Here is a 12,978-nt window from a genome sequence, read left to right as displayed (position 1 = left end):
ACATGCCGCGGAGCGGCTGGGCCCGTGAGCCATGGCCGCTGAGCCTGCCCGTCCGGAGCCTGTGCTCCGCAATGGGAGAGGCCACAACAGTGAGAGGCCTGCGTACCGAAAAAAAAAAAAAAAGAAGTAAACAGTTCAGATCAGGCTATCATGCAAAGTTATTACTACCTTTTCCAGTCAGTATTATTCCTAATCATTTCCCCTTATTACTTGAAATGTGTAAAGTGGCTGTTTCAGTATCTACACAATATACCATTGTATGGATCTACCATAATTTACTTAACTATTCTTTGATGAATTTCAGCTTATTTGCGATTTTTTTGTTGGGGAGAAACTAATTAGACCAGAATGGAGGAGAGGAGAGTGAGGGAGGTGAGAATCAAGAAAGAACCAAAAGATGACATTGGATTTGGCCTTTGAAGGAAGAGTAGTTGGTTGCTGGAGGTGGAGAAAGGCTCCTTCAGTAGCCAGTGAGCAGCGGTAAAGGTGACTAGTGGGTTGGGGAACTGTTGTGATTGTCCAGCAATAAGGGGACCTGAACCAGGACAGTGGCCCCAGCATGGAAGGGAGAGGGGCCGAACTGAGTGGCATCTTTGAGCCAGAGTGAATGGGCATTTGCACGGAGTGGGATGGTGACAGAGGGGTAAATTTTTACTTCTAAATTAGACAGGCTGGGGAGAGGATGAGGAGAGCCAGGGGGCAACAAACTAGGGCTCACAGTGCCACCTCTGCTGGCCTGCCATGCCACTCAGGCCAGGTGACTTTCTGTCTTTGAGCCCCTTTCTGGCAACCCAAGCCTAAAAATACCCACCACCTGCCCCTGCCCCTGTCAGCCTAGGGCCTCTGTAAACTGAAACTCAGAGTGCCCTTAATGAACAGGGGCTAACAACTTGAGTCAGGGTGTGGTTTGGCCTGACCACTCTGGATGTCAAATCGTGTCTGGTTTCTATGCTAAGCATAAGATATGGTGGTAATTAAGACAAGGACTTTGCCCTGGGCTGGGGGTGGTGGTGGTGGTGGTGGTGGTGGTTCAGGGGCAGGGAGGAAGAGCTGGGAAGTCATGAACAAATGATGATGATGCAATTGACGATAAGTCTTGTTTGTGTGCTGGAAAGCCCTGAGCAACTTCCTACCCGGGGGCTGGGAAGGACTTTTCCTAGAGGACTCTTCATGCTACAGAACGTTTTGAAGCATATTCTCTATACCAACACCTGTACTAAGTACTGGGATTAGATCAGGACACAAAAAGGACAAAAATCTTTGTCCTTGTAGCGCTTACGTTTTACTGGTGGAAGACAAACAGTAAAACAGGCAAACTATGTCACGATAGAAATTAAGTGATGTGGGAAAAACTAGAGCATGGAAAGGGGGAATCGGGACCGAATGTAAGGGGTTTGGCAAGTTTACTAGGGTGGTTAGGGCAGGCCTTACTGAGTGGGGAACACGTGAGCAACCCCTTGAAGAAAGTGAAGGAGGGGGCATTCAGGTGTCTGAGGGAACAGCAATCCCAGCAGAGGGAACAGCCAGTGCCAAGGATTTGAGGTCAAGCATGCTTCATTTGTTCTAGGAACAGCAAGGGGTCAGTGTGGAGGGAAGCAAGAGGAGGAGATGAGGTCGGACACTGCTGGGTGGATGGAATTTTAGATGAAGCAAAGCTCTGCAGGGATTTGTAAGGACTTTGGCTTTTATTCAGAGTGAAATGCACAGCCAATGGCAGGCTTTGGGCAAAGAAGTGCGGTGTTCTGACTTAGGTTTTAAAAGAATCCCTCTGGCTCCTGCAATGAAGTAGACTGGGACACGGGGCAGGGCTGGAAAAAGGGAAACAGGTTAGGAAAATGTTGCGATAACCCTGATCAGCTTGGGCTGCTATAACAAATTACCATAGATTGGGTGGCTAATCAACAACAGACATTTACTTCTCATAGTTCTGGAGGCTGGAAGTCCGAGATCAGGCTGCCTGCTAGCGTGATAGATTCTGGTGAGGGCCCTCTTCTGGATTATAGACTGCTAACTTCTTACCGTATTCTCACATGGCAGAAAGAAGGCTAGAAAGTTCTCTGGGGTCTCTTTTTTAAGGGCATTAATACCATTCATGAAGGCTCCACCCATATGACCTAATCACCTCCCAAGGCCCCAGCTCCTAATACCATCACATTGGGGGTTAGGATTTCAGCATATGAATTTTGAGGGGATAAAAACATTCAGTCCATAACAAGAATATTGCAATAATCCTGGACAGAAAGTGGACGGGGTGGTGGCAGTAGAGATGGGGTGGAAGAGGTCAGAGTCTAGATATATTTTGCAGGTACAGCCAACATAATTTCCTGCTCCAGTGGGTAAAGGGTTGAGAGGAGGGATTCAAGGATGATTCCAGGAGTTCTAGGCTGGGGGCTGGAAGGATGGAGCTGCTCACCGTTCTGGTGGGGAGGCTGTGAGAGTGCAGGTCTCTGCGTTTGAGAGGAAATGGTTCTGTTGTGCGCATGCTGACTTTGAGATCCTATTGGAACCTCAGGTATGAGATGGTGAGTACACAGTTCACGGGAGGAGCCTGGGCTGGGGATAGAAATACATTTGGGGGGCTTCCCTGGTGGCGCAGTGGTTGAGGGTCCGCCTGCCGATGCAGGGGACACGGGTTCATGCCCCGGTCCGGGAAGATCCCACATGCCGCGGAGCGGCTGGGCTCGTGAGCCATGGCCGCTGGGCCTGCACGTCCAGAGCCTGTGCTCCGCAATGGGAGAGGCCACAACAGTGAGAGGCCTGCGTACCACAAAAAAAAAAAAAAAAAAATACATTTGGGGATCTTGAACACACCAAAGCCGGAACTTGATTGGATTTTATGTTTTTTAGTTAAACTGAGTTGGGTGTGAACCTGGCAAACAGAAATGGGCTAGGCGGTTTGAATGATATCTGAAGAATTTTGCTAGTTAGGCCACCTAGAGCTCGGTGGGGCAGGAAGGAAGCGCTGCTAGGTGGAGTGGGAAGAAAAACCTCTTTCTCTGTTTTGCAATTTCATTTCGCGTTATTGCACACAGCACCTCAGTATGCATTCATTCCACAATTCCACATGCATCCTTCACTCGACAAATAGCCGTTAGATATTGTTTCATCTTCAAACAGGCCCAAATGGAGGAAAAGAGGTGAAGCTCCATGCAGCCAGCGAGTGCCAGGGACAGAGCATGGAGCCCAAGACTCTGTCCCTGCACCCCAAGAAGCTCACTGGTGGGCAGGGTTCGGGGTGGGATGGAGGTTGGGGAGGCGACTCCTGACTGGTTTACGATCGGCTGGAGGAGAGCCGGGATCGCTCCCACCACCTGGGGTTTGGGACGGCGGCTCCTTTAAGGCCGGGAGGGTGATCTCAGCCTCGCGCTCGCCGCCCCGCCCTCTCCGGCGGCGCGCTCGGTGCGCAGGCGCGCCGCGGCGGCACTCTGCTGGGCCCGGGACGAGCCGACGGCGGCGAGATACTAGCGCTGCGGTGCCGTCAGCCTGCCTCGCTCTCACATTCCGGCTGCCGCGCGTTGCCCGCACACGCGCCGCCATGGGCTCCTGAGGTACCCTCCCCACCGGCCCTGAGCTGGAGGACCCGAAGGGGTCGGCCGAGGGCTTCCGGGGGCGGCGGGGCTGCCCCGTTCTGGAGAGGCCCGCTCGGGGGGCGCCCCGCGGGCGCATTGGCCGCGGGTCCCCGGGCGGGGAGCGGACGAAGGTGGCCGGCCTGGCGGGGAGGGAGGGGGCGTCTGCGGCCCCGCCCGTCTCGCCCTGCGCTCTCTCCCCACCTTGCGAGGTCGCGGGCCGCCCGTGGGTGTGCGCTGCCCCCTCCTCGCCAGCGTGGCGGGGCCCGCGCCTGGAGTGTAATCGGACCTGCCCGTGGGGGTGGCCGGGAGAGAGGGGAAGCGGATGGACAGGCCCTTTGCAAGTGGGATGGTGTGCGCCCGGTGGGTGTGCTGGCGCCTGGCACAGCCTAGTGAGTGGGGGAGTCGGCCTTGCCCTGTGCGGGTAGCTGTGATCTGGGCTGGTGGCTAGCCTGGCGAGGCCTCTGGGGATGCGTGCATGAAGGTGTACACGCGTTGCATACAGGTCAGCAGTTTGGAGGGGCACCGGCAGGAACCTGGGGCTCCAAGGATATGTGCTTGGAAAAGGAACACAGAGACTGGTTTAGGGTGTGTGCATCCGTCCCAGACATTTCTTCTCTGGGCACACTGCTTGGGTCTAGTGCTAGTTGACTCTAGGCCAAGGCAAGGAGATGGGGTTGAGAGGTGGGCGTGAGTATCTGTTCCCAACCCGTATCCCCTCTGGGGTTGTGCAAGGCCAGACATTACACACCCACACACACGCACACACCCACACCCAGGGCACTGTGGGGCAAAGCAGGTGTTTGCACGTCTGATACCTGCGTGTGAAGAGAAGGTCATGTGTTATTTATCTGACTGCTGGGTGCTTTATGTAAGGAAGGAAGCAGCAATCTGTGCCCTGGAGGCCCTTGTGCTGTGGAGGCAGCCAGGCAAATAAGCTCACGCACCTGCAAAGGTGGCGCAGGTCTCAGAGGTTTGACTCCGGCACAGCTTGTGTGTGCAGCGTCCCTTCCTATCTCCCTTCCTTTCCAGCGTGCTTGGTGGGCCCCCTAGGCTCTGCACATCGGGACATCTTGCTGGAGGGTGCCGTGTGTATCAGAGCTGGGACCGTGGGGTGGGAAGGCCCCAGCGGTCAGGTCTGTGTGCCCATTTTATTAGGCTTTGAACAGAAACACATGATGCCCTTGGGATCCAGGACCTCTCAGGTCGGTCGGGGAATCAAACTTAGAATCAAGTAGTCACAATGATGTGAAAAATATAAAACAATAGAGGGGATGCAGAGTGGGTTCAGTGCTGGGGGAGGGGAAACATGGCCAGCAGAAAAGGTTCCAACGTGGGGTGGAGGGGGCGAGGGGAGCTGAGCTGAAACTGGAAGGCTGACTGGCATTCCTCTGATGCTTTGGTGCTTTCCACGTATATTTCCCCACTTAATTCTCTCGGAGGCTGTGCGTGTACAGAACTGTTTGTTATCCCTCTTTACAAATGAGGAAACTGAGACCCAGAGGGAGCACATGACTCCTTGTCCATGTATGTGGCAGGCCTGGATGGAGTCATCCATGAACCAGGACCTCTCTTGCTGCCAGGTGTGCTGCCTTGTAACTTACTGAGCACCTACTACATGCCAGGTACTATGCTAGGGGCACAGGGGTCTAAAGATGAATGGGACCTGGTGCCTGGCCTCTAAGGGCTTCCAGTCTGCTGGGGAGATGGACATAGACAGTGACCCCAATCCAGACACAAGGCCCCCATAGCCAGTGTGCATGGAGAAGTCACCATCAACTCCCCCCAAGAATTGGCCACAGGCAACCTGGCTCCTTTGTGCAGCCTCTGGGATTCTGGATGTGTTTTAAGTTGCTCCCATGTGGTAGTGGGTTACCCCAGGAACCCCTTCGAAAGGCCTCCAAGTGGGTGGGAAGAAGAGCTTCAGGGCAGAATGGGTGCAGGTGATCTTGTCCTAGTTCACTGGTGTTGGCCGAGTTCTGTGGAGCTCGGGCTTCTGTCTGGAGGCTGTTTTCTCCTCCTCTGCCTTTGAGGTTTTGCTCCTGGTTTCTGGCGGGCCGGCCGAGCTCTCTTCCCCAAGAGGGGCTCCATGCTATTTCCAGTCCCTCCTGTGCTCATTTCTCCCCGTGAATTCCCTGGAGTGGGAAGGCAGAGTACGGTCCTTTATTGTTTTGAAACCAAGTAACTGTGAATACCCTTCTCACTCTGCTGGGCCTTGAGACTGGGGATTTGGTGTGTGAGTTGTGGAAGGCCAGCTGCCGGGCCCTGGGAGAACTCTGGGGGGGGGGGGGGTCTACCACTGGACCTTCACAGGCAGTGAGCACTTGCTGAAGGCCTACTGTGTGCCCAGCACCGTGCTGAGTCGTGGGTTGTGTCTTTTAAGAGGCTGTGGTTGGCTGAGGCTGTCCACCGTGTAACAGATATGCGACAGAGAGTGCTCTGCTTGTGGTGGAAACAGAGGGCCCTAGTGGGGCCGGAGGACAGTAGGAACAACAGCCTGTTCATTAAGCACTTACTGTGTGCCAGGCACAGTTCAAAGTGCTTTCATGACCGACTGAGTTTCATCCTCCCACCACAGTGAGGTGGGAACAGTTACCTTCACGTTTTGTAGAGGAGGCAACCTAGGAGGGTAAAGCCATGCTGGGCGGTGGAGCTGACCTTGGAGCCCACGCTCTTCCCCCACTAACCCTGGGGTGTGCCCGACGTCATCGTAGAAGCGAAACCTCCTGCACCTTGAAGGACGACGGGGAGTGCTCTGCCTGTGGAGGGAGAGGGCATTCAAGGCAGAGGAAGCCCCCCTGCGCAGAGGTGCGGAGGCCTGAAATACCTCGCCCAGACATGGCTATGGTGGGCCCAGGGCGTGAAGACCTTTGAAGGCCCCACTGAGGAGTTTGGGAGTTTGAGCTTGACCCCGGTGTGGTCACCAGGGAGCCCTGAAGTTTTCCAAAAGGAAGCGACAGCCTCAGCCGCGTGTTCCGGGACAGTGTGCCCGCGTCTCCTTCTTCCTTCATTCCTGCAGGTAACTCCAAGGAGACTGGGCCTTTCCCTCCTTTGCTTTCCCTCGGGTCACTGGCATCCTTTTCGGTCCCTGCTGCCTTTCGCTTCTATCCTTCCAGCAGCTTCTGGTCCCGACAGCCCTGTGTGACTCAGGACAGGCCTCTGGAGCTCACTGCTGTAATGGGGCTCTACCCTGGCCTCCGTGGCTGGCGGAAGGGTGGCCCCCTAAACTGGAACCGGGTTCTTCCTGGCCCTCCCGGGTCTGGCAGGTCCTTGCTGACCTCTCACACTGTGGACAGGGTGGGCCGCTCCTTTCCCCCATCTTCCATCCTCCAGGCCCCCATGCTCATCAGTGCTATAAATACAGGCAAAGGGGGGTGGGGATGTGTGGGTTCATTGAGGGGATGCCTGCCCTCCCCGCCTGCTTTGCTGGGTGTTGAGCTGCCAGCTGAGCGCCCCAGTTTGTCCCTCCCTCCAGGGCTGAAAGACTAGGGGTCTTCGCACAGGATGTCTGCTGAAGCACAGCTTTGGCTCTGGGAGCCCATGGGTGTAGGACGTGAGGGGAGGAATTAAGGAAAACTTCTGAATTGGGTGCCTGGGGAGAGGAGGCGGAGAATTCAGGAAGGGGACAAAAATGGTCACTGGGAGCATAGGAGAAAGAAGCACCCCTTTGGGCACCGGGGAGTGAGGGAGGTAAGCTGAGCCTTCTGGAGGAAGAATTGGGAGCTGCGGCTCTCTTGTTAGCTCCGTGGCCTTGGACAAGTTGCTTACCAGGTTCTGATTCCCATTCTTAAAGAATAGCGGGAGATGATGCAACTTCCTTCATTTGTAAGAGAGGAGTAATAATAGTGGAGCCGTGATATGGCTGTGACGCTCTGATGTCTGCGCGGAGCTCAGCACAGCATCCGGCTGTACGTGGTACGTGCTCAGTAAACACTGGCTTTTATTGTTACCTTACAGGCTGTTTAATTTATTCAAGAAAGAGGTGCTGCACGCCTGTATGCCCGTGCAGGGAGCTGAGTCCAGCTGGGGAGAGCCGTTCCAGTTGTCATAGGTGCTCTGAGGGAACACTGAGGCATTCCCGCCTGGGCAGGCACCTCTCTGACCAGGTGACGTTTACGCTGTCACCATGTATAAGGAAGCAGGTTCCAGGCAGAGGGAACAGCATGTGCAAAGCAAAGGTCTGAGTCCTTTGTCTGCAAAATTGTTTGGCATTGGGGCTCAGCACGTAGTAGGCCCTCAGTAAATGTTAATTGAATGTGATCTTCTTGGCCTCAAAGAGGACACGAAGGGCAAGAAGTAAAGTGTGAGGGGCCCTGGAGAGAAGATTTGGAAGGTCCCCCAGTTTCGGATTGTCTCCCGTTTCCTGCCCATTTTGTCTACCTCTGCCGGGTGGCATGTGGTGCAGGTACCTTAATGCAGTGCAGCTAAGCTGCCAGTGTTCTCATCAGGGACTCGTGCTAGGCCCCTGCTTTGTCCAAGTCCTGGGAGGGGCGGTGCTGGAATTAGGCTGCGTTTGTTCACATTCCTGTTTGCTGCTGTTTTAGTGCATCTGAAACCCTATGCTTGGGCAGAACTTAGAAGGATGACATGGGGCCTCGGTCTGGTTGGTTGTTTTTCCAGTCTTGGATTAATGGTGGCTCAGTGTCTGGCACGATGCCTTGCACAGAGTAGGTGCTGAAATCGCTTTGACTAACAAACCAACAGTTGGATGGGTTAGTATCATTGCCACATAGGATAAAGCTGGAATTATTCTTGAGAAGTGATAGTTCCGAACAGGATTGTTTATTAGAACTGGGTTATACCAGGAGCTGACAGGTACATTAAACAGCCTTGGGTGTGTTCAAGGACAGGCTCCGTCCAATGGTCTGGAGGTCTCAGGCCTGGGCTGAGAGGCAGGAAGCCCCACAGTCACCTCCTTTTCCTTCTCCTCTGGGGCGGAAACCAGAGAGGGAAGATCCCACCCAGAAAACTTTTGTTCCTAACCTACTAATCACTTCCAGTTCTACCATGTTTTAAAAAGTCACACACAACAAAATGAGTATTTCATGGAAGGTTTGCAGTGTTTCAGCCTGTGAAAAACAATGGGGTTCTCTGCTTTTGAAAATAGTACTTGTTGATTATAGTAAATTTGGAACCCAGAAAAGATTGGAGGATAAGAATAGAAATCACCCCAAATTTCTAATAACCAAGAAATAATCACTGTTGAAGAGTGGGCATATTTTCCTTCTAGGCGTCATTCCTGCATTAGCTCATTGTTCACGTAACACCAAGCTGCAAGCGTTTACCCATGACATGAAAGTTAGCTGTAGATATGAAAGAATCAGAGAAGTTCTAAAACAGAGCCCCTTGGTGCTTTATTTCAAGGTCTGTAGGAAAGATGAGGTCTCCACCCTTCTTGCTGGATGGCACGATGATGTGAGGAGCAGGTGGGGCACTGCACAGAGTCAGAGAACCTGGTGATGACCTTGGGCCAGTCACTTGCCCTCCAGTGGGGTTATTCATCCTCCTCTGCCCACCTCCTGGCTGCCACAGGGCTCACTCAGATGAGGTCCCAAGTTAGAAAACCTTGAAATCCACCCCGCCCACAAGAGGAGGGCCTGGTTTCTGTCTTGGAGGGAGAGCTGGTCTTCACCGTCAAGTGAAGATGGATAGAGAAGGGGTGTGTGTGTGTGCGTGTGTGTGCGTGTGTGTGTGTGTGTGTGTGTGTGTGTCTTATTTTCCAACCTGCAGTCTGTTTTGTGATCCCCCTGAAGACTTCAGTATCCTTGTTCGGGAGCCATGATCTGAGGACCCTGTAGCTTCAGGCCATGGGTGGTCCCAGGATGGCTGTCCCCAGCCCTCACCTCAACGAAGCGGGTGGAATGAGACCTCTGGAAATTACTACATCTGCCGCCCTGAAAGTGATTTTCAGATAAGACAGCCTCCCCACCCTGGGAGAAGTGTGTGGAGTTTGGTGCCTTTATTTTTCTCCTGCTACAACCCCTGTGGGCAGCCTGCACGCAGGGAGGCCCCATCCTGTTGGCAGGTGGCTGAACACCTCCACTCTGCTGGGTGGGGCTGTTTCCCAAAGCCCTCTGGGTTATCTCTTATAGGAAAGCTCCAGGGGAAAAATAACTAACCCCACAGCTGCTGCTGCTGTAGCCACTGGCAGAGGCTCCTGGTCTCCATCTCTAGCAGCCGTGGTTTTTGTTCTGTCTGGAATGAACAGAGAACCTGGGATTCCATCAGCAGTCATTTCGGGTGCCTGCAGGCACAACGATAGGTGTTGGTGAACGGATGTGTGTGAGGAAATTAATATTAATTAATGTTAACAAACTATTTAGTACTAATGTTACTCTTTTTTTTTCTTGTTTTTAATCTAGTTTTTAAAAATTTTTATTGGAGTATAGTCGCTTTACAATGTTGTTTTAGTTTCTACTGTACAGCAAAGTGAATCAGCCATATGTATACATATATCCCCTCTTTTTTGGATTTCCTTCCCATTTAGGTCACCACAGAGCATTGAGTAGAGTTTCCTGTGCTATACAGTAGGTTCTCATTAGTTATCTATTTTATACATAGTATCAATAGTGTATATACGTCAATCCTAATCTCCCAATTCATCCCACTCCACCCCACCCCTTCCCCCTTGGTATCCATACATTTGTTCTCTACGTCTGTGTCTCTATTTCTGCTTTTTATTTATTTTTTTTTGAATTTATTTATTTTTGGCTGTGTTGGGTCTTTGTTACTGCACATGGGCTTTCTCTAGTTGCGGCGAGCGGGGGCTACTCTTCCTTGCAGTACGCGGGCTTCTCATTGCGGTGGCTTCTCTTGTTGTGGAGCCCGGGCTCTAGGCGCATGGGCTCAGTAGTTGTGGTGCATGGGCTCTAGAGCACAGGCTCAGTAGTTGTGGCCCACAGGCTTAGTTGCTCTGCGGCATGTGGGATCTTCCCGAACCAGGGGTTGAACCCGTGTTCCCTGCATTGGCAAACGGATTCTTAACCACTGTGCCACCAGGGAAGTCCTCTGCTTTGTAAGTAAGATTATCTGTACCAGTTTTTTCAGATTCCACGTATATGCATTAATATATGATATTTGTTTTTCTCTTTCTGACTTACTTCACTCTGTATGACAGTCTCTCCGTCCATCCACGTCTCTACAAATGACCCAATTTCGTTCCTTTTTATGGCTGAGTAAGATTCCACTGTATATGTACCACATCTTCTTTATCCATTCCTCTGTTGATGGACATTTAGGTTGCTTCCATGTCCTGGCTATTGTAAATAGTGCTGCAGTGAACATTGGGGTGCATATGTCATTTTGAATTATGGTTTTCTCTGGATATATGCCCAGTAGTGGGATTGCTGGGTCACATGTTAGTTCTATTTTTAGGTTTTTAAGAAACCTCTGTAGTGTTCTCCATAGAGGCTGTATCAGTTTACATTCCCACCAACAGTGTATGAGGGTTCCCTTTTCTCCACACTCTCTCTAGCATTTATTGTTTGTAGATTTTGTGATGATGGCCATTCTGACCAGTGTGAGATGATATCTCATTGTAGTTTTGATTTGCACTTCTCTAATAATTAGTGATGTTGAGCATTTTTCATGTGTTTGTTGGCCATCTCTATGTCTTCTTTAGAGAAATGTCTACGTCTTTTGCCCATTTTTTGATTGGGTTGTTTGGTTTCTTTTGGTATTGAGCTGCATGAGCCGTTCGTATATTTTGGAGATTAATCCTTTGTCAGTTGCTTCGTTTGCAAATATTTTCTCCCATTCTGAGGGTTGTCTTTTCGTCTTGTTTGTGGTTTCCTTTGCTGTGCAGAAGCTTTGAAGTTTCATTAGGTCCCATTTGTTTATTTTTGTTTTTGTTCTCATTAGGAGGTGGGTCAAAAAAGATCTTGCTGAGATTAGTACTAATATTACTAATCCTCACTGGAATTGGTGTAGGGCTTTGCAGTTTGCAAATTGCTTTTCACATATATCATCTCATTTAATCCCCCCAGTGGCCCTGGCCCCTTGGAATTATTGTGCCTACTTTGTAGACGGAGAGACTGAGGCTCAGAGGGATGAATTTGCCTAAGATCCTGTGGAAGGAAGCACCCAGGTTTTTGATTTCGAATCCTGTGTGCCCTTGCTCCTCTGAGTGACCCCTTCAGCACAGTCGTGGCCCCCAGAGAGCCTGCATTCCCACTGGGAAGGCCAGCAGGTGGAACTGCTGCTTAGACTTGGAAAGAGCCGTTCATAGAGGATCCGGTCGAAGCTGTGGGGGCCCCAGGAGACAGCAGTCTGCTCTGCCTGCTGGTGTGCGGGGGGCCCAGGCTCCCTGGGGGAAGGGCAGTTGAGCTGGGGGCTCTGATGGACAGTGGAGGTGGGCAGGTGGAGAAGCAGGGGAGGGCTTTCCAGGTAGCAGGACCACCTGGAGCACAGGTACAGGCAGGTGAGCAGAGGAGTGGAGGGAGGGAGCTCTCCCAGAGCAGTTGGCGTCAAGGCCTCACCTCCCGGAAGAGAAGTACATCTCTACATGTTTGTCAGTAGGTTTTAAACAAATAGGACGTGTGAAAATCTAGATTTAGCAAAACAGTACATACTTGCTTTACAAAGAAAGCTTGATGCCCTGGGCAGTGGTTAGAAAAATGTTAATGGCGATATAACCTCGGTGCATTTAAGTATGATTCGATTTACAGGCGTTCCTGGCTGTCCAGTCTGTTGGAGCAGAGCATGGGCTGGGAAACGGGAAGGCTGGCGAGGGTTCTGCCTCTCAAATGCTGGCTTGGCTTTGCCAAGAGGTGTCTCCCGCTTGGTTGGGGGCGGAAGACCATTTTTTCCATTTGCAGTTCTCAGTAGTTGAGCCAGATTCGTGAGGGTGGGAGGAAGCCCTGCCCTGCCCGCTGCATTTACCCAGCTGTCCTCACTCACAGGGAGGACACTAGGTATCCAGAGGCCCTCCTCCATCCTCTGCCAGCCACCGCTTGATGAGTGAGGTTTAGATGGCCATGGCTGTTACGTAACAGGTCCGTGATGGACACAGCAGTAAATGTCGTGGAGCCTGAGTGTGTCTCGCATGGCTGTGGTGTCCCTACAGCTCACGCATGGGAAGTGGCCAGAGGTGCTTGTCACTCGTTCAGGATAGCTAGACTGGAAGCACCCCGCCGTCTCGGGCTCTGCACTCCCACCTGTCCCCTCCAGACCTGCTTCTGGTGCACGCTCCGTGGCCTGCCTGCTCTTCCCATGGCGCCTTTGCCCAGGGAGACCAATTAGGGTCCGGTGTCGTGGTGACTCCAGTCATCTCCCACACTTCCCCCTGACCTGGGACCAGGGCACCAGAGCCTGTCCGTTCTGGGGACGGCCGAGGGACTGAGCGGGTCTGGCCCTTCACTCACAGGTGAGGAAATGCGAGTCCATGGACCAGGACGCTGGGCGAGTTGGGGCT

At 52.3% G+C, this 12,978-nt stretch overlaps 1 protein-coding gene across 1 annotated transcript in view; it reads left to right on the top strand.

Moving 5' to 3' along the window:
• Positions 1 to 3,440: 3,440 nt before the first annotated feature.
• Positions 3,441 to 12,978, top strand: part of TMEM184B (transmembrane protein 184B) — a 47,614-nt gene continuing 38,076 nt past the window's right edge. The window contains exon 1 of the mRNA XM_082849829.1: positions 3,441 to 3,548. The gene's annotated coding sequence lies outside the window, so the exon portion shown is untranslated. The remainder of the gene's footprint in view (positions 3,549 to 12,978) is intronic.

The sequence above is a fragment of the Leucopleurus acutus genome, assembly GCF_964270905.1.
Source record: "Leucopleurus acutus genome assembly, chromosome: 11".
Taxonomy (NCBI): Eukaryota; Metazoa; Chordata; class Mammalia; order Artiodactyla; family Delphinidae; genus Leucopleurus; species Leucopleurus acutus.
This window is presented reverse-complemented; position numbering and strand designations above follow the sequence as displayed.